The sequence below is a fragment of the Oncorhynchus mykiss genome, chromosome 19, assembly GCF_057628025.1.
Source record: "Oncorhynchus mykiss isolate SJ-2025 chromosome 19, ASM5762802v1, whole genome shotgun sequence".
Lineage (NCBI taxonomy): Eukaryota > Metazoa > Chordata > Actinopteri > Salmoniformes > Salmonidae > Oncorhynchus > Oncorhynchus mykiss.
This window is the reverse complement of record NC_143040.1, coordinates 22,681,329-22,702,500: the sequence shown is the minus strand read 5'-3', so window position 1 is coordinate 22,702,500 and position 21,172 is coordinate 22,681,329. Positions and strand designations below refer to the sequence as shown.

At 44.9% G+C, this 21,172-nt stretch overlaps 1 protein-coding gene across 11 annotated transcripts in view; it reads right to left on the bottom strand.

Moving 5' to 3' along the window:
* LOC110498654 (teneurin-3) overlaps window positions 1-20,869 on the bottom strand; it is a 439,962-nt gene extending 419,093 nt beyond the window's left edge. For 6 of the 11 annotated variants that reach the window (XM_036954327.2, XM_036954329.2, XM_036954330.2 and 3 more), the window contains exons 1-2: window positions 20,197-20,811; window positions 19,983-20,085 (exon numbers count right to left, since the gene is read on the bottom strand). The gene's annotated coding sequence lies outside the window, so the exon portion shown is untranslated. Of the gene's footprint in view, window positions 1-19,982 lie in introns of all 11 variants that reach the window. The other 5 variants (XM_090210460.1, XM_090210461.1, XM_090210462.1 and 2 more) reach the window with 2 other exon arrangements.
* Between the last annotated feature and the right edge of the window lie 303 nt (window positions 20,870-21,172).

Below are 21,172 nucleotides of genomic sequence, written 5' to 3'. Positions count from 1 at the left end.
CTGCCTCAAGGTGCCAAAGTTAGACTGCTGGCGCAACGTCGCGCCTCTGGGCTCTGCTCTGTGGGAGCTCTCCTTCGCTCGTTTGTCATGCACTGGTCGTTCCTCTCTTAACACAATTACGGCTGTTTGCTCTCCCACAACAGATGCTGATGAGGTGAGCGGGGAGGATTCATCTAATGTACTACTGTGTGTGTGTGTGTGTGTGTGTGTGTGTGTGTGTGTGTGTGTGTGTGTGTGTGTGTGTGTGTGTATGTGTGTGTGTGTGTGTGTGTGTGTGTGTATGTGCGTGCGCACGGCGATAGGAGTAGAAATTGAATTTTGATAATGGAGCACATCCATTTGGAGAAGCTTGGCAGAGTAGGGACAGTGAGGGATCCGAAAAGGTAGCGAGGAGAAGAGAGGAAGTGTAATGACAGTAGGAAGCAGTATGAAGGATGAAGGATCGGACCAATATGCAGCGTGGTACGTGTCCATGTTGATCATTTATTAACATTGAACACCAAAAACTAAATAACAAGGAGAACGAAACGAAAACGAAACAGTTCTGTCTGGTGACGACACAGAGACAGAAAACAATCACCCACAACTAAAATGGGGAAAACAGGCTACCTAAGTATGATTCTCAATCAGAGACAACGAGCGACACCTGCCTCTGATTGAGAACCATACCAGGCCGAGCACATAAATACTACATAGAAAAAAGAACATAGACGACCCACCCCAACTCACGCCCCGACCAAACTAACACAAAGACATAATAAAGGAACTAAGGTCAGAACGTGACAGGGAGGAGGAAACACCTACTTGACCTCCCTGTGTGTGTGTAAGCAGAAAGTGAGATCCGGAGTGGTGGAGCCCGGCTGCTTACTGTAAACTCACTTCAGATGAGGGACACTCTGTCACCCAGAATGCATAGCGGCGTCCAGAGCCAAAGATGCAGATGATTGATTATGTACCAATGGGTGGTCCACGGAATGTGCAGATGACATGGGATCCTGTAAGTAGTAGTAAGTGTGTCCACTAAGTTAAATGGATTTGAGTAAGGCTACATGAGTAAAGTGTTTAATGCACATGGCTAATGTGTTTAAAGAGACTAATGTGTTTAGAAGTGGAGGACACTAAGCAGAGGAGAGATGAACGTATGTGGATGACATAAACAGAGGATTAGTCAACTATTTAGAAAGGAGCGAGGGTAGAGACTAAGCTAAACGGGTATGGATGAGAAGTGCGTGTGTGTGTGTGTGTGTGTGTGTGTGTGTGTGTGTGTGTGTGTGTGTGTGTGTGTGTGACAGCCACTCCCGTAATTGCCAACGCAGGGAGCTCAAGTGTTCTGTGGCTTATTTTGTTGGAAATGTCAGTGCTTCCACATGGGACAGAGGGTTGGAAAAAAACACAAGCCAAAACAAACCGAAAAAATGTGGATGTCAACACTATTTTAAAGCGCCGTGGGACTCTTTCACGGTACAAGAGACAACAACATACATCATCTGCACGGTGGGTTTGGTTGCTACCCAACGTTACGGTCTCCAATCAAAAGGTCATTGAGAGGGAAGACAAAACAAAGAGCAAGAAGTAGGACATATAATATTGAGGGAAACTTCAGATGAGGGTTTTGGTTAGAACAAAATCGCACCTGTATTTACAGAAGGGCTGTAATAACCCTTAGTTCAAATGTACCTAGAGGCAGGGCCACTTAAATAAATAAAACATTTCTTTCTCTTCCACTTTTTCAAATTAGTAGTATCATCAAAAATAATGAGCCAGATCAATTTAAGTCACAGAAAAATGTGACTTGGCTCAGGGGCAGTTCAAACCACAACAAGTACAGGAAATACTTACCATTGGTACTGATTACTGCAGTGTTTAAATCAGGCTATATCTGAACGTTTTACAGGAGTAACTTTCTACTTTACAGACGTCACTAAAACCTTGTCTTCCGCACCATGGGTGGTAACACCTCATTTATGGGCAATTTAGAAGTGTGGAAGAAAATGAACAATAATCATATACTCTTCTGTAGAATTAGTGACGGTTTTGGACACTTAGGAAAAGTCAACGGGGGTTATTTATTTTCTCTTTCTCTCCAGAAATACCCGAAAGAGAGAGCGAGAGAGCGAGAGAGCGAGAGAGAGAGAGAGAGAGAGCGAGACAGAGAGAGACAGAGACAGAGACAGAACCAGCACCTGTAGCTTATGCATCTGCTGTCACCATGTTAACAGTGAGACCTACTTTTGCCCAGAGCCTATAGGGCCAAAAGTAGTGCACTATGTATGGAATAGGATGACATTTGGGACTCAGTCAACGAGGCCTGGGAAGAGAAGAGAGAAGAGGAATCCATGCATGAGCCAAGAAGGTCTGGAGAGACTAGAGAGTGACGAGATGCTTGGACCCAGAGGAAGAGACACTTAATGATGAAATGGTGTTGAAAGCTACCGAGCCACACGGCCCTCCTCTGTGAGAGAGCAGAGAGTCCCAATGTTTCCACCCCACTGAAGCCTTACAGGCCAAGGCAGACTATCAGCTACAGTGACATTCAGAGAACACACACGTGCACACACACAGCTATAAGAAAAGCCATGAGGTAATACCCCTGTGATGCTGTATAAAAAACAACAACCCATCTACGTAAAGATGATGAAACATGACAAATGTCTTGCTTAATTAAATCGACAGACTAGACCGTTTTAGAAGAAAGTAGACCAGAAGATATTGACAGTTGACAGCCAATCCCCTACTGTACCCTTCTAGAGGAGGACAAAGTCAAACTGTCTCTGAGCAGCAGGCGACGCTGGACAGGTGGACACCACATCACTGGAGGTACACACACGCACACACACACACACACACACACACACACGAGTCAGACACACACACCACTTGACCTAGCCTGCAGCACCACCTCCATCTCGCAGTCTTAATTGCATTGGAATACACTTTGTGGGAGAATGCAAATCTGTGGCATGCCAATAATAAAATAAAAAAACATTGTCCTTCACTTCCGTTCGCTCAGCCGGTAGCCATGATGAGCGGGAGCGACCACTAGCCACCGTGATGCAGTTTGTACTTCCTCTCCTCTCTCTGCCTGACAACTGCCAGATCAAATTATCTCCCACCGTGATTGGTCTTTCAGTGGAGGGGGGGTTACACAGTCATCACCCTCTCTTGGCTTGACTTTGAGTAGGGAAAAGGGTGTGTGTGCAGCATACTTTGGAGCAGGTAATGGAGAGCATGCTGGGATAATGGTTGTACAGGAAGTTGCCATGACACCTCTACCAGGGGTAATTTGGGCAGACAAAAACTAGACTCTGGTAGGTTGGCAATACACACCGCCACACACAACATACACTTTAGAGACAAGCACACACACACAATTACATACACACACACGAACACACACCTGATAAGACGCAGCAGCTGCAATTACTGCTTTCCCAGTGGCCTCAGCCAAAGTAGTGGGCCAAGACGGGAAAATGGACAGGTGAGGCGGGAGGAGGGGGGTATCGATGGAGAGAGAGAAATAGAGAGATGGCACGAGAGAGAAAGTGAGCAAGAGCGATGGAGAGAGATAAATAGAGACATAGAGCTGTGTAGAGAGAGAACAGACTGTGGTACTGGGCTCTGCTCTGAGATATTACAGGTTAATTAACAGGGTGGCACGAACGCAGCATGTCATGTGTGCAGCCTGGTTGAGAGGTGGGCGAGACAGAGGGGGCGAGGTGTGTGACATTCAGCCTGGCCTCCTCACATGTCGGTCGGGAGCTCTACTCACCCTCTCTCTCAACACCCTCTCCCTAGCTGTCTCTCTCTGCATATCACCTCTCTCTCTCTCTCTCCCTACTTCCCTCTCTCAACATCGCTTTCTCTTTCTCTCTCTGCATATCACCTATCTCCCCCTCTCTGCCTACTTCCCTCTCTCAACATCTCTTTCTCCCTCTCATATCGCCTATCTCTCCATAAACACCATTATGCCGTTCACACTCACTCAATCTGTCCACTGCTGCTCCGAGCCAATCAACTGATCACTCCTCTGCTCCGAGCCAATCAACTGGAAGATACATGTGGCAATAAGAACAGTCAGGCATTCATTCTACAGGGAATGGCATTAAGTAAAGGCCACAGAATGGGAGATATCAAAATGAATAAGCCTAGGTCTATAATAATATCTTAAGACACACTGTAGAATATTCTAGAAGGACATCTCAAAGCAAATATAGGCCCAGGACTATTACAATGTGTAAACCACAATCTACTGTAGGATATAGTGCCTTGCGAAAGTATTCGGCCCCCTTGAACTTTGCGACCTTTTGACACATTTCAGGCTTCAAACGTAAAGATATAAAACTGTATTTTTTTGTGAAGAATCAACAACAAGTGGGACACAATCATGAAGTGGAACGACATTTATTGGATATTTCAAACTTTTTTTAACAAATCCAAAACTGAAAAATTGGGCGTGCAAAATTATTCAGCCCCCTTAAGTTAATACTTTGTAGCGCCACCTTTAACTGCGATTACAGCTGTAAGTCGCTTGGGGTATGTCTCTATCAGTTTTGCACATCGAGAGATTTTTTTCCCATTCCTCCTTGCAAAACAGCTCGAGCTCAGTGAGGTTGGATGGAGAGCATTTGTGAACAGCAGTTTTCAGTTCTTTCCACAGATTCTCGATTGGATTCAGGTCTGGACTTTGACTTGGCCATTCTAACACCTGGATATGTTTATTTTTGAACCATTCCATTGTAGATTTTGCTTTATGTTTTGGATCATTGTCTTGTTGGAAGACAAATCTCCGTCCCAGTCTCAGGTCTTTGCAGACTCCATCAGGTTTTCTTCCAGAATGGTCCTGTATTTGGCTCCATCCATCTTCCCATCAATTTTAACCATCTTCCCTGTCCCTGCTGAAGAAAAGCAGGCCCAAACCATGATGCTGCCACCACCATGTTTGACAGTGGGGATGGTCTGTTCAGGGTGATGAGCTGTGTTGCTTTTACGCCAAACATAACGTTTTGCATTGTTGCCAAAAAAGTTCAATTTTGGTTTCATCTGACCAGAGCACCTTCTTCCACATGTTTGGTGTGTCTCCCAGGTGGCTTGTGGCAAACTTTAAACAACACTTTTTATGGATATCTTTAAGAAATGGCTTTCTTCTTGCCACTCTTCCATAAAGGCCATATTTGTGCAATATACGACTGATTGTTGTCCTATGGACAGAGTCTCCCACCTCAGCTGTAGATCTCTGCAGTTCATCCAGAGTGATCATGGGCCTCTTGGCTGCATCTCTGATCAGTCTTCTCCTTGTATGAGCTGAAAGTTTAGAGGGACGGCCAGGTCTTGGTAGATTTGCAGTGGTCTGATACTCCTTCCATTTCAATATTATCGCTTGCACAGTGCTCCTTGGGATGTTTAAAGCTTGGGAAATCTTTTTGTATCCAAATCCGGCTTTAAACTTCTTCACAACAGTATCTCGGACCTGCCTGGTGTGTTCCTTGTTCTTCATGATGCTCTCTGCGCTTTTAACGGACCTCTGAGACTATCACAGTGCAGGTGCATTTATACGGAGTCTTGATTACACACAGGTGGATTGTATTTATCATCATTAGTCATTTAGGTCAACATTGGATCATTCAGAGATCCTCACTGAACTTCTGGAGAGAATTTGCTGCACTGAAAGTAAAGGGGCTGAATAATTTTGCACGCCAAATTTTTCAGTTTTTGATTTGTTAAAAAAGTTTGAAATATCCAATAAATGTCGTTCCACTTCATGATTGTGTCCCACTTGTTGTTAATTCTTCACAAAAAAATACAGTTTTATATCTTTATGTTTGAAGCCTGAAATGTGGCAAAAGGTCGCAAAGTTCAAGGGGGCCGAATACTTTCGCAAGGCACTGTATGTGTCTGTCGAATGTGTGACATGTCCCACACTAGACAACCCCCGTAAAGCTATGACCAATCAAGGACACACCCCCAGCTTTATCAAAGTGTTTGACATCGAGATTAAAACCACCGTGAACACACAGAGAAAAATGTTCAGCAAAACCAACACAGTCAATTCCAGGGGATTTGGAGCCATTGTTTGATCAAAACTTTTTTTGGGGAATGGAATTAGCAGTGGGCTTTAAAACTAATTCCCATATGGTTGTGCATAGACAACATTTTCTGTTTTAGGAAAGTCACTTCGAAATGTATTTTAAAAGACTAAAAAAGTGTGTTTATTATCAAACTTAAGGGTCATATCCTTCCAATGATTTCCCCTCCCTTACCTCATATCTAGCCTAAACGCCCAAAGCCACCATCAAATTAATAGAAATTGGTGGATTTTTTTGTTTGTTGGCAATTTTGTTGTTCAAATGAACATTGAGACAATATATCTTCTCTGTATACATCAATGAGGTCGCTCTTGCTGCTGGTGAGTCTCTGATCCACCTCTACGCAGACGACACCATTCTGTATACTTCCGGCCCTTCTTTGGACACTGTGTTAACAACCCTCCAGGCAAGCTTCAATGCCATACAACTCTCCTTCCGTGGCCTCCAATTGCTCTTAAATACAAGTAAAACTAAATGCATGCTCTTTAACCGATCGCTACCTGCACCTACCCACCTGTCCAACATCACTACTCTGGACGGCTCTGACTTAGAATACGTGGACAACTACAAATACTTAGGTGTCTGGTTAGACTGTAAACTCTCCTTCCAGACCCATATCAAACATCTCCAATCCAAAGTTAAATCTAGAATTGGCTTCCTATTTCGCAACAAAGCATCCTTCACTCATGCTGCCAAACATACCCTTGTAAAACTGACCATCCTACCAATCCTCGACTTTGGCGATGTCATTTACAAAATAGCCTCCAATACCCTACTCAACAAATTGGATGCAGTCTATCACAGTGCAATCCGTTTTGTCACCAAAGCCCCATATACTACCCACCATTGCGACCTGTACGCTCTCATTGGCTGGCCCTCGCTTCATACTCGTCGCCAAACCCACTGGCTCCATGTCATCTACAAGACCCTGCTAGGTAAAGTCCCCCCTTATCTCAGCTCGCTGGTCACCATAGCATCTCCCACCTGTAGCACACGCTCCAGCAGGTATATCTCTCTAGTCACCCCCAAAACCAATTCTTTCTTTGGCCGCCTCTCTTTCCAGTTCTCTGCTGCCAATGACTGGAACGAGCTACAAAAATTTCTGAAACTGGAAACACTTATCTCCCTCACTAGCTTTAAGCACCAACTGTCAGAGCAGCTCACAGATTACTGCACCTGTACATAGCCCACCTATAATTTAGCCCAAACAACTACCTCTTTCCCAACTGTATTTAATTTATTTATTTATTTTGCTCCTTTGCACCCCATTATTTTTATTTCTACTTTGCACATTCTTCCATTGCAAAACTACCATTCCAGTGTTTTACTTGCTATATTGTATTTACCTTGCCACCATGGCCTTTTTTGCCTTTACCTCCCTTCTCACCTCATTTGCTCAGATTGTATATAGACTTGTTTATACTGTATTATTGACTGTATGTTTGTTTTACTCCATGTGTAACTCTGTGTCGTTGTATCTGTCGAACTGCTTTGCTTTATCTTGGCCAGGTCGCAATTGTAAATGAGAACTTGTTCTCAACTTGCCTACCTGGTTAAATAAAGGTAAAATAAATAAATAAATAAAATATACAATTACTTGGGTCTGTAACAAAAACCATACAGGTCTCCCAGTGGTATAATATGGTTGGGGAAGGTGCATTTTTCATATTTTCCATCTGAATTGGTGGGATAAGAAGGTATGGTTTTGATAAATACACCTTCCCCAACCATGTGTTATTATAGTATACCACTAGGAGACCTGTCCAACATTTCAAATTGAACTGAAACACACATGTAGCCTAGCTACCAGAGTTAACTTAGCTGAGAGGTGGCCTAGCTACCAGAGTTAGCCTAGCTGAGAGGTGGCCTAGCTACCAGAGTTAGCCTAGCTGAGAGGTGGCCTAGCTACCAGAGTTAGCCTAGCTGAGAGGTGGCCTAGCTACCAGAGTTAGCCTAGATGAGAGGTGTCCTAGCTACCAGAGTTAGCCTAGATGAGAGGTGTCCTAGCTACCAGAGTTAGCCTAGATGAGAGGTGGCCTAGCTACCAGAGTTAGCCTAGATGAGAGGTGGCCTAGCTACCAGAGTTAGCCTAGATGAGAGGTGGCCTAGCTACCAGAGTTAGCCTAGATGAGAGGTGGCCTAGCTACCAGAGTTAGCCTAGATGAGAGGTGGCCTAGCTACCAGAGTTAGCCTAGATGAGAGGTGGCCTAGCTACCAGAGTTAGCCTAGATGAGAGGTGGCCTAACTGCCAGTTTGTTTTTTCATTTCACCCCTTCACCTCTTTCTCTCTTTCCTTACCACTCGTTCTCATTAAGACTATGGAAAACTTGAGGAGCGGATGGGTCGATGTTTTCATTTTTCAAGTGCTTGTAGCCATTAGACGGCACCAAATCATCCATCAGGCAAATGTGTTTCTGGTTAGGGCCTGTCAATTTAACAAGTAGCGAGGCTCAATATGCAAGATGTATTACACTCCATTTCAATAACCTTCATTATTTCTTTCAAGTGTCGTTCGTTTCGTTTTCTATTTCCCTTCTTATCCACACCCACACACACACACACACACACACACACATCCTCTTTCACCGACAGCAGCAGAATCTCCTTGCCAAATTCAGTACTTGAGCCGCACACCACTCCGAGCCAGGTGACATTTGATTTGCCTATGATCAATCAGAAGCAAAGCCTCATTCCCATTTCCAAACCATTGGCCACAGACATAAAATGATACCTGCGTGCCAATTCACCCCATCTAGACTTGAGGAAGGGTGCAATTCTATATCTTTGTGGTGCTGCAGAAAATTCCAAACGGATAAAATGTGTGGGATGTTGAATTCCAACTGAAAGCGCCCATAAACCGAAGTCAAACACACGTAAATGAAAGCTCTCCAAAAATGGCTACCATTGCCATTAACAAACCTGGGCTCATGTGAACCCATATAAACAGTTCTGGAGTTCTCTCAATAATAATAACAAATATAAATTACCGCAGACTACAAATTGTAAAACAAAGATTGCAACAGAGATATGTGTTTTTTTATTTTATTTATAAAAACAGATTCATTTATTTAATCCATGCACACTCTCCAAAACAGCTGAGCAAAACAATTGAAATGTAGCCTAACCACACAAATCTAGTCAAAACACAATTGCAAAATAAGTCTTTTCAAAACCATTTTCTCTGTAATTGCTAAAAAAAACAACCCAATCCAAGAAGATATATAAACAACTCATTCTCAACGAGAGCAAAGGACCACATCCTTCTCTCTAGGTCCCAAATGGCACCCTAGCACCTATATACAGTAGTGCACTCCTGTGGGCCCTATAGTGAAAAGTCGTGCTCTACATAGGGAATAGGGTGCCATTTGGGAGACATCCTCTAATTACACCTGCCATGATCACTTTGGCTCAACTGTAGTGGTCGGTCGTTATAACAACAATAGGGAAGGAGCACTTGAGGAAACATGTAGGGCTTGGGCTTGTCAGGGATCTCACGGTACAATACTATCAGGATGCTTAGACGCCGATACGAAATGTATTACCGTTCGCTGTTTCAAACGTATTGCTCACTAGATGTCTGCTGCAGAGAGACGAGAGACCGTGAGAAAACTAGTTTTTGTCAGTCGGGGAAATAAAAGTGCTGAAAAAACGTTGGTTCACTATTTAAAAAGAAGATGGAGAACAAGTCATGAAGGAAAAATACTGTAATTGTGGTGCAGGTACAGCCGACTACGGCAAAAATAATATTGCAATATTGCAAAAACGATACAATATATTATTTTTCAATAAGTAACTGTATGCCCATCACTAGAAACATGTAGTCTGGATAGTGGATAAGTTCTGTGTGTGTGTGTGTGTGTGGGGGGGGGGGGACTGTGTCTGTGTGAGAAAGAGAGGGGGAAATCCCCCCAGTCTGCTGTCGCTTTAATGAACATATCTGTCCCTGGCTGGCTGGCGGGCTCGGCTTTAAGAGGTTACAGCGACTCAGTCTCTACCTCATTCTGGTCACAAAGCTGGACTTTGTAGGAATGTTGATCTCTCTCCAAAAAGCGAGGGTGGGTTAGCCTCAGCTCCGGCCCTGGCTCTCACTGAACTGAATGGCTGAATCAGTCCCAGGCTCAGCCACAAAGAAAAGAGAAGAATGATAGCTTGATCAAGACTGCTTCACCGAGAAACAAGTCTGCTTCACCGTTCCGTGAACTACCCCCCCCCCCCACCCCCCCGACCGTAAGAACGCCATGGGGGGAAACGCGGTTCATATTTGTGTTCATGACCAACCGTTTATTTACTGCAGCGGTCATACAAAACACAGCGCAGAAGAAATCACACAGGTCAAACACATATCTGCTGTGAAAAGGAAAAGGTCAGAGTTCAGAGAGATTAAAAGCAGGCATAAATAAAAGAAGCTACGCTTCAAAGCATCAGGTCTCCACAAGACATCAGCCGTGCTGAAAGGGAAATCGCCATTTTCAATGACTGAATGTCAGAGGAATTTCTCGGGCCTATTTTTAAATACGGTATTATAGGTCAATTCTTCTAGCCTACCTGAACACATTCAAATCAACAACACCATATATCAAAGAACATGCAGTCTATCTGGTGTCTGAAACTAAGACATTACATTCAAATTACAGAGAGAATAATCACTACATTACCTTCAAGCTGAGCTCTTGTCCAAAGCGTTTTTTAATCAGTCACTCACAGACAGTTTTTTCATATACAGTATTGCCAAGACTGTAGGCTACTCATATTCAGTACAGTACTCCCGTGACTGTAGGCTACTCATATTCAGTACAGTACTCCCGTGACTGTAGGCTACTCATATTCAGTACAGTACTCCTGTGACTGTACACAAGTTGCTCAGCCGGGTTCCTCTGTGAACGAGCAGCGCCCACATTTTAAACAGGTACGGCAGAATAGGGGCTAGGTCACATGGTGTTGAGCTGACGTACCCTACACGCCTGACGGAACATTGGGCAGGCGGCACACCAGCAGCCAATCAGAAATGGTTACGGAGGGTGCATGGTAAGCGAATGGAGCAGGGCGGTGTGAGGAAAGCACACTTCACATACCGTGCTATGAGGAAACATCCGTCACAAAAATACAGGAGTCAATCATTGAGAGGTCTAAAAAGCCATACTAGCGAAGCCATACCAGTTCTTTAGAACACAGACAAAGCTGACAAAGAAACATCACTTCAACCATAACACAAAAAAAACTAAGAAATTCCTTTACATTTTTCAATTATTATTATAATTATGATTATTGTTTATCTTACTGTACATCTCAGACACTTGGGAGAGATACACCACTAGACCTTTCAGTAAAGGATGTACATCTTGTACATCTTTAACCATTGGGATTTATAAATGCAACAGCTGGGGAATGGTACATTTTCTGCTTGACGCTGGAGGGTCAATTAATAATGGCGGAACTCGCGCTATCTCACGGATGATACTCATGAACGCACACACAACCAAGAGACCAGACCGGTGTGTTGGCCCATTTGGCAGACACAACTCATCACCAACCCTGAAGCAACAGAGCAGTGGAGGGACACAAACACACACAAACAGTGGAGCGTCACACACTCACACACAGTGGAGTGACACACACACACACACACAGTGGAGCAATACACACACACAGTGGAGTGACACACACAGTGGAGCAATACACACACACAGTGGAGTGACACACACACACACAGTGGAGCAATACACACACACACAGTGGAGCAATACACTGTGCAATGAGACGTGTGGAGAGCCGGAGGTGAGACGTGTGGGGAGCCGGAGGTGAGACGTGTGGAGAGCCGGAGGTGAGACGTTAGGGGAGCCGGAGGTGAGACGTGTGGGGAGCCGGAGGTGAAACGTGTGGGGAGCCGGAGGTGAGACGTTTGGGGAGCCGGAGGTGAGACGTGTGGAGAGCCGGAGGTGAGACGTGTGGAGAGCCGGAGGCTAGACGTTTGGGGAGCCGGAGGCGAGACGTGACTTGTGTGGATGAGGTTCAGGACAAATGATCCAGGGGTCGGATTCGGGGCAGCCTCATCCTGACCCCACTGGCGTCCAGACACACACTCACGCACACACACACACACACACACACACACACTTCATTACATCCCCATCAAAGCAAGTAACTGGCAGAGACCGCTCACTGCCGAGGGTCAATGTCTCAACTCCAGTTGAGCGTTCCTATAACGTGTGTCAATATGGCCATTGGCTGTAGGTACATGGATGGTCCACTGACATAATATGTCAATAAGTAGTGTCTTAAGAGCTGTGTCGCATGTCGAATATTCTGTTACAGGTTTTTCATCCATTATGAAATTGGGTTTTTAAATATTTTTAAGCAGGTTGTTACCTGAAAATAGCATTTTGCAACACTTTGTTAGTAAGCACCAAAGCAGGCATTCTGCAAGGGAGAACCAGGATGTTGTGTTCCAAACACCATCAAATTCAGGGACAGAGCGAGCGGGATTGAGTATTGTCGAGCCAACGGAAAGAGTACATATTTTATTTTTATTTTTCGCACCAAACACACATTCACACCTCCAGATCTCTATTCATTGTCAGTTCACAGACCACATGTTCATTTCACATCAAACCATATGGTTCCATCTAACACAAGAGATTCGGCAAACATCTGGAAGAAACATATTTTACACATAAAAGTTATTGTCAAACTATAATTGTCCAACCAACCACATAAATCCACAGTGAAACAACCAGTTTACAGTGGGCCTACATGTACCAGAGCCCCCCAAAATGATCCTACATATTTAGATATTGTGAAACAACCAGTTTACAGTGGGCCTACATGTACCAGAGCCCCAAAAAATGATCCTACATATTTAGATATTGTGAAACAACCAGTTTACAGTGGGCCTACATGTACCAGAGCCCCAAAAAATGATCCTACATATTTAGATATTGTGAAACAACCAGTTTACAGTGGGCCTACATGTACCAGAGCCCCAAAAAATGATCCTACATATTTAGATATTGTGAAACAACGTGTGTTTACAGTGGGCCTACATGTACCAGAGCCCCCAAAAAATGATCCTACATATTTAGATATTGTGAAACAACCAGTTTACAGTGGGCCTACATGTACCAGAGCCCCAAAAAATGATCCTACATATTTAGATATTGTGAAACAACCAGTTTACAGTGGGCCTACATGTACCAGAGCCCCAAAAAATGATCCTACATATTTAGATATTGTGAAACAACCAGTTTACAGTGGGCCTACATGTACCAGAGCCCCCAAAAAATGATCCTACATATTTAGATATTGTGAAACAACCAGTTTACAGTGGGCCTACATGTACCAGAGCCCCAAAAAATGATCCTACATATTTAGATATTGTGAAACAACGTGAGTTTACAGTGGGCCTACATGTACCAGAGCCCCCAAAAAATGATCCTACATATTTAGATATTGTGAAACAACCAGTTTACAGTGGGCCTACATGTACCAGAGCCCCAAAAAATGATCCTACATATTTAGATATTGTGAAACAACGTGAGTTTACAGTGGGCCTACATGTACCAGAGATGGCAACAACAACAAAGAAATCCATCATCATTTTAGACGCTGACATAATGCCATCATAGCCTGTAGTGCCTGGAAAGGGAGGAGTCCATTAATATTTTAGTGAGGTTCATAGGGAAAGACAATTGGCTGATGTTAGGAAGGGCAAAATAAATCTGAAGGCGTTTGGAGTCCGACACGGGGAAAACGATAGAGCCAATAAAACCACTCTAAGCTTAAATAGTGTGTGTGTGTATGTGTGTGTGTGTGTGTGTGTGTGTGTTTGTATTCATGTGTGTGTGTGTATTTGTGTGTATTTGTGTGTGTGTGTGTGTGTGTGTTAATCCCTTTGAAGTACTCTGCACCTTCACATTCTATAAAGAGAGGTGGAGAGGGAGAACATGTTCTTAAAAAGGGAAAATAAAATCGAAAACATACAAAGGGTCTGGGTGTGTGTGTGTGTGTGCGTGTGTGTGTGTGTGTATCATTACAGAAACATACAGAGAGGTTTCCATTCTAATAATACGTTGACTCTCTGCAGTGGTGTTCATTGCATCAGCAGCCATCGCCATCGGACTCGCAACAGAGCAATACATAAATGCATCAATACAGCCTGAGTGTTTTAGCAGGTGTATTGGGGAGTGTGTGTGTGTGTGTGTGTGGGGGGGGGGGGGGGGGGTTCACTGGGCCAGAATAACATCCCCACACACAGCTGCCTTTCATTAAGGTTCACATGCTGCTATCATAACAAATCGCCTCCCTCGAAGAGTGGGAGGGAGGGAGGGGGGGTTGGGGGACGGCAGGCGGGGATGTGTCGGGGAGTTTTTATGTGTGTGGGGGGAGGAAGTGTTTGTGTGTGTGTTTGTGGGGAGGGGGAGGGGGGGGGGGGGGGCAGGCGTGTGTATGAAATAAATCAAACATTCACCTTTCCCCTCTCCAATCTCTCCCTGTGATATGTTGTGATTGACAAAGTCCCAGACAGACAGAGGAGCTGTCCTCCCTTTCCCTTTCCTTGTCCCACCACGCCACCACTTCACAAGTGCACTCAACTCATTGAGCTGGGAGCTGCTCGGGAGCTTGGCTGGGGCTGGTGTGCACTGTTTGCCCGTGGCGGAAGGGAGCCTCTCCTCTAACCCCATCTCCTCCCTCCCTCCCCTCCTCCTCACCCTCGACCCTCCCCCGTTTCAGCATGGCTGGGCTGCAATGAGCCCTGCTCCAATGAAACACGCTATTTCAGGCAGAGTGTGGCGCTCGGTGCCGCCGCTCCTCTCCTCTGCTGCACTGCTCACGCACCACACTTAACAAGCTGCTGGTGAATCAGCCTTGTGCATGCCCTTGGTGGCTATTCCTTTACTCCCTTCTCTTCTATACATCTGTCGCTCTACCTTGGCCTCGCTTCCGTTTTCATGGTTGCTTTACCACTGCCACCATCTGTCTAAGGAGAGGAGGCATTCTCTTCTACAGGCCTCGACGTATCTCTCTTGCCCTATCGTTTGGCCTCTGAGGTGAAGTACTGGGTCTTCTGTTCAAACGGCATTTATCTGATAGTATTAATGAAGCAAAAGCACATTTGACAGAATTAACACTTCAATATGTCACTGAAAAATGAATTAGAGGCTATATTTACACAGAATAAACCATCTGGTGCACACAGGGAAGTAACGGCGACTCCTGAATAAGAACACACACTGTTGATGCGATCAGAATGACAAGTGGCAACCGTCTTTCAACCGGTCACACCTGGGCATGGATTTCGAGTGAGGATCACGACGGCCAAACGGGACTATTTTTAACATCATTATAGTAACAAATGATGCCTTCTCTCCTTCCAAAGTACCCCGCACAACCGCCACCAAAGGCCCTGTCATGAGGTTTTTAAAAAAAAAATCACTGGCTACGTATGAGTAACAAATGAAACCTCAGATATCCAAAGTGATCCCATCAATCATCTGAGAGTTAATGTGAACTAATAAAATCAGATTTTTTTGGACATGGGAGATCGACGTCCCCTAGTGCACCGAACTATGTCAGAAATTGATTACGACTGCACTTCAAATGAATTTGACCCGCTCCACTCCACCTCACCCTGCTCCATCCCGTCTCACTCCACCTCACCCCGCTCCACCCCACCTCACCCTGCTCCACTCCACCTCACCCGCCTCACTCCACCTCACCCGCTCAATCCCGTCTCACTCCACCTCACCCGCTCCATCCCGCCTCACCCGCTCCATCCCGTCTCACTCAACCTCACCCCACCTCACCCCGCTCCACCCCACCTCACCCCGCTCCACCCCACCTCACCCCGCTCCATCCCGTCTCACTCCACCTCACCCGCTCCATCCCGTCTCACTCAACCTCACCCCGCTCCACTCCACTCCACTCGCTCCATCCCGTCTCACTCCACCTCACGCGCTCCATCCCGTCTCACTCCACCTCACCCCGCTCCACCCCACCTCACTTCGCTCCACTCCACCTCACCCTGCTCTATCCCGTCTCACTCAACCTCACCTGCTCCATCCTGTCTCACTCCACCTCACCCGCTCCATCCTGTCTCACTCCACCTCACCTGCTCCATCCTGTCTCACTCCACCTCACCCGCTCCATCCCGTCTCACTCAACCTTACCCTGCTCCATCCCATCTCACCCAGCTCCACCCCACCTCACCCCGCTCCACCCCACATCATCCCGCTCCTTCCCACTCCACCCTCCACCCACCCGGGAAGCATTTGTTTCGCAGCGATAGAAACCTTTGTCTGATTTAGGCCTACCAGGGGTGTGGTGTGCCAAATACATCATGTTCCGATCCTCACATCTAGACGTAAATAATAGAAATGTATTTTTCGTTTTTCACAAACTAACTTTTTGGTGTTTGCTTATTACCTTCAAAATAGTGGTCTTAAAAGTTATTGTTTAGGGTGCGAATTTAAATGCAGCAATTTCCTCACTATAAGGCAATTAAATACCTTTCATTATGGTTCTTGATTACCTAGCGTAATCATACAGTTCCCCTTTGCAACAATTTCAGTTATATAACTGAAGGGTCACAGGATCAAATGACATCCAGCAGGCATCTAGAGGACGCATAGCAGTACTGTATGTGGATGCCAGTGTCATACATTATGTGGGCTGGACGTAGACTACACTAAACCGATGCGTTTACACTGTACGACAACCCAGTTGTCTGCCCAACAACAGCCCTGTGCCTGCTCAGAAGACCGGCAGGCTCCCTGTGCCTGCTCAGAAGACCGGGCAGGCTCCCTGTGCCTGCTCAGAAGACCGACAGGCTCCCTGTTCCTGCTCAGAAGACCGGCAGGCTCCCTGTGCCTGCTCAGAAGACCGACAGGCTCCCTGTTCCTGCTCAGAAGACCGGGCAGGCTCCCTGTGCCTGCTCAGAAGACCGACAGGCTCCCTGTTCCTGCTCAGAAGACCGGCAGGCTCCCTGTGCCTGCTCAGAAGACCGACAGGCTCCCTGTGCCTGCTCAGAAGACCGGGCAGGCTCCCTGTGCCTGCTCAGAAGACCGGGCAGGCTCCCTGTGCCTGCTCAGAAGACCGACAGGCTCCCTGTGCCTGCTCAGAAGACCGACAGGCTCCCTGTGCCTGCTCAGAAGACCGACAGGCTCCCTGTGCCTGCTCAGAAGACCGACAGGCTCCCTGTGCCTGCTCAGAAGACCGACAGGCTCCCTGTGCCTGCTCAGAAGACCGACAGGCTCCCTGTGCCTGCTCAGAAGACCGACAGGCTCCCTGTGCCTGCTCAGAAGACCGACAGGCTCCCTGTGCCTGCTCAGAAGACCGACAGGCTCCCTGTGCCTGCTCAGAAGACCGACAGGCTCCCTGTGCCTGCTCAGAAGACCGGCTGGCTACAAACCAAAGTTAAGCTATCAAAAAGAACATAAAACTTCCTCGCACAATAAAAGTGAGCACAATCATTTGAGAAAATACAGTAACAATACCACAAAAGATGTACAATACCTGAGTGAAAATGAGAGACAGCTTGAACAGAGCAGAACAAATATCTGGCCTCTTTCTCTCTCCGAGAAACACACAAGACTGAACTATAATAGTTTAACTGTGTATCAAATCCCTCTATGCAGTGCCACATTATAGCCTGGTTGAACTCCATAAGGCCCAGTCCCTGTTTAAACAAAAGCCTATTTAGGAGGATCCAGGAATCTTTCGTCAGGCCTCTCTCTATCTTCAGTCTCATTTTTCAGACGCAATTACAGAACATGAAGATACCTCAGCTCTTTTTTACCTACACTGGCTGTCTGCACCATGTCCAGGCTGTTTAGAGGGCACTGGTCTGAACCTACTGGAGTCAACCACTATAAATGGTTTATTAAAATATATATTTTTTTTAATTACAAGAGCGCAATCTAATTTTACAATGTTTCAAAAAAAGGAATTATGTTATGTTGAATTATATGAAATGTTTTCATTAAAAATACTAGTGTGTCCCCCTCTATTTCTACTAGTGTGTCCCCCTCTAATAAAATAAAATATTTAACCTTTATTTAACCAGGTAGGCCAGTTGAGAACAAGTTCTCATTTACAACTGCGACCTGGCCAAGATAAAGCAAAGCAGTTCGACACATACAACACAGAGTTACACATGGAGTAAAACAAACACACAGTCAATAATCAATAAATATTGCTACTGACTAACGGTGGTGTGCTGATTCTGAGAACAAGATGCAACATAACCGTATGCACCTTTTCAATGAAATAATCTACAACTGAAAAGTGACAGTGTTGACCTTTAAGAAAAACTGAAAACAGTCCCTATGTACTGAAATAACTACAAAATGTTTCATAGCATTACACATTTAAACTGGTGTTTCTGATGTTAAATCAAGTATCTATTGACTGTCTAATAAATCATTGTTACAGGCCTGCTGTTTCTTTAACCAATATAAACCCTTAAACAACGTTTCACCCCACATCTTAAAATAGCCTAACCTGGGGGTTACATTAAAACGAACGAATTACGGAACATTTTATTTCTGCTGTAGGCTAAAGGGACCTCCAGGCTCAGTGCCTCCGGGGAAAAGAAGGGCACAGGGTAAAGAAGTGAGCCAAATCACACACTACACACTCTGCACCATATCTATCTAAGGGACAACGACATGATTCATAGTCCTTTTTAAAATGTATGTGACCTGGAAGCTTTTCAAATATTTTGGTATACGGGTAGCGTATTCTATTATATCGCATTGTTGGCATCCCCGTTGGATAAAGACTAGGGTCTATATTCAACCCGTAACGCTGAAGAGCCGCTTTATAGCGCAATTGAAAATGAAAGGCAATGTTCCCGCGGTCGCATAGACTGCATTCACGGTAAACGCGGCATATGTTGGCTCAATGTAAATTATATGTATATGTATATGTATATCTGCAATCTGTAACGCTTCAGCGATACACATTGAACAAAGCCCTAAAACTACTTATATGGGGATAAATCTGTCAGGCTACAGCTTTAAGGACCCGAAGCCAGTCCCTTATAATAAACCAATACACGTTATTGATAACCAGCACCGTATGCCCAGAAATGATGAGAAACTGAAAGCTTACAGTGTTCTGTCATGTGTTTTGAAAGGTCCTAGATAAAACCGTAATGATACAGCGTATTAATAACACAGTGGAGCAACATATCATGTATCATGCCTTTGTAGAGAAGGAAGACAACGATGTATTATTTTTTTTCTCCATTTTATGCATTTGTCTGATTATCTACCTGTGCCCGTGTCGCCAAAGAGCACCTGATACAAACGAACACGGTCAGAACAATTAAAGGACTAAATACATCTACATGAGCAACAACAATGGCACTCATAATAGGCAGAAATGTCTCCCAAATTTGCGAAATAGCAACAATGTCAGAGAACTGAATACATTTTTTTTTAAATAACTGACATATAGTTGTGTGGATGGATTAAATACAACATAAAATTACTGTAGGCCTTCAGCTGTACGCAATCAAATGGCAATTTATATATATATATACATTGTTGCTTATTTTAAGCACGTGTGCAGATACCAGGTGAACTATTTTAATGTGTCCAACAATGCGTAATCAAATAACATGCACATACGCCAGTTTATCCTGGTAAAAGTAGTTCAGAAGTTTCACAACACTCAACAGACATAGACGCTACGAACGGTACCTCAAAATATTAAATGGGATTTTTCTATGGCACCTCTCATGTCAAGCGCTTGTAAAACACGGACGGCGCGTAATTTATCAACAACTCTCACAGGAAGTAAACACTAGCCATACCAATACCCGGATAATAAATGTGTTTATCATTTGGACAATATTAAAATAAATAAATTACAACAGGACAGTACAGTTTAGGGCCCTACCTGGCGTGGATTTGTCCGATTAGAATTCCATTGTTGTTCAGTAGCGGAGGGTCAAAACTTCACCAAACGATGCTCCAACTTCTAGGGAATTCGTCGCTGTTTTCTGAATGGAATAGTCGGTGGTAAAACAAAGGTTCTGGCAAACACAACTCTCACTCCAGCTATTTCAAAACGATAGGATAGTCCCGTAGCTCAATGGAAATATAAAACATACCAATGTCGCCGACGGGGTGTTGACAGGTATTCACTGCCCGGGAACAACAGTGAAGACTGTCTGATCACTCAACAGAAGAGGACAGCGCAGTGCAAGAAGCAGAGGATTCGAGCATGACACCGTCCAGCAGTGACAACCACACATGTGTAACTACTGAGGACCCTACCAACCACAAACGACACAAAACGGGGGGAGATCGAGTTACGATTGTTGTAGCCTATTTGCGCCGAGAGAACCACTGCCTCCGTAAACTTCAGTCCCCTTGACGTAAACAAAACGAGCAAAAGAAAGGCACTCTCTCACACTCTTCCGACCGTCAACGGTACAAGCAAGGTGGCTATTTTGTATTTTCAAAAGAACGGAGGTCTCCGGGTCTAGATAGATATTGTTGTCCTGCGCGCGATGGAGCCTTCTCCCCCTTCTCGCAGTCAGTCGATGTAAAGACCCAGTGTTCCCCCTGCTGCGTCCAATCAGTATGTATATCTAGCACTATATGATAATAATTTAAGGGGCATCCATGAGTTGCGTCGCGGTGTGATAAATGACTCCTCGACGGATCTCGAAGCAGATGAAGATGTCTGCGTTGGTACTGATTAGGCTGCACACTCAGATAATGGATTTAGGGCTTCGATTTGGAGAGGATGGTGTATAGGCGTAGTGTTATTTGTTTAGTACAGAGCAGCTTGCAGCCGACATCAGTTGTTATGACATGTTAAGAAATGCATCATTTTGTTGTTTTATTTTACGGTCACATATTTGTATAAGTAGGTTGCCATAATTAGACCTGCTTAGAGATGACATGGTAAAATGATTTGGAATTCCGTCATACAAGCAGTACTGTACCATTTGGTGCCAGGTACAGTAATAACCGATTGTGTACTTTTTCCAGCAATATTACAAGATGAAACTGAGGACAAACAGAGCATAACATTTGAACATATATTGCAGCCAGCCACCCCACTAGAAAGTAAAAATA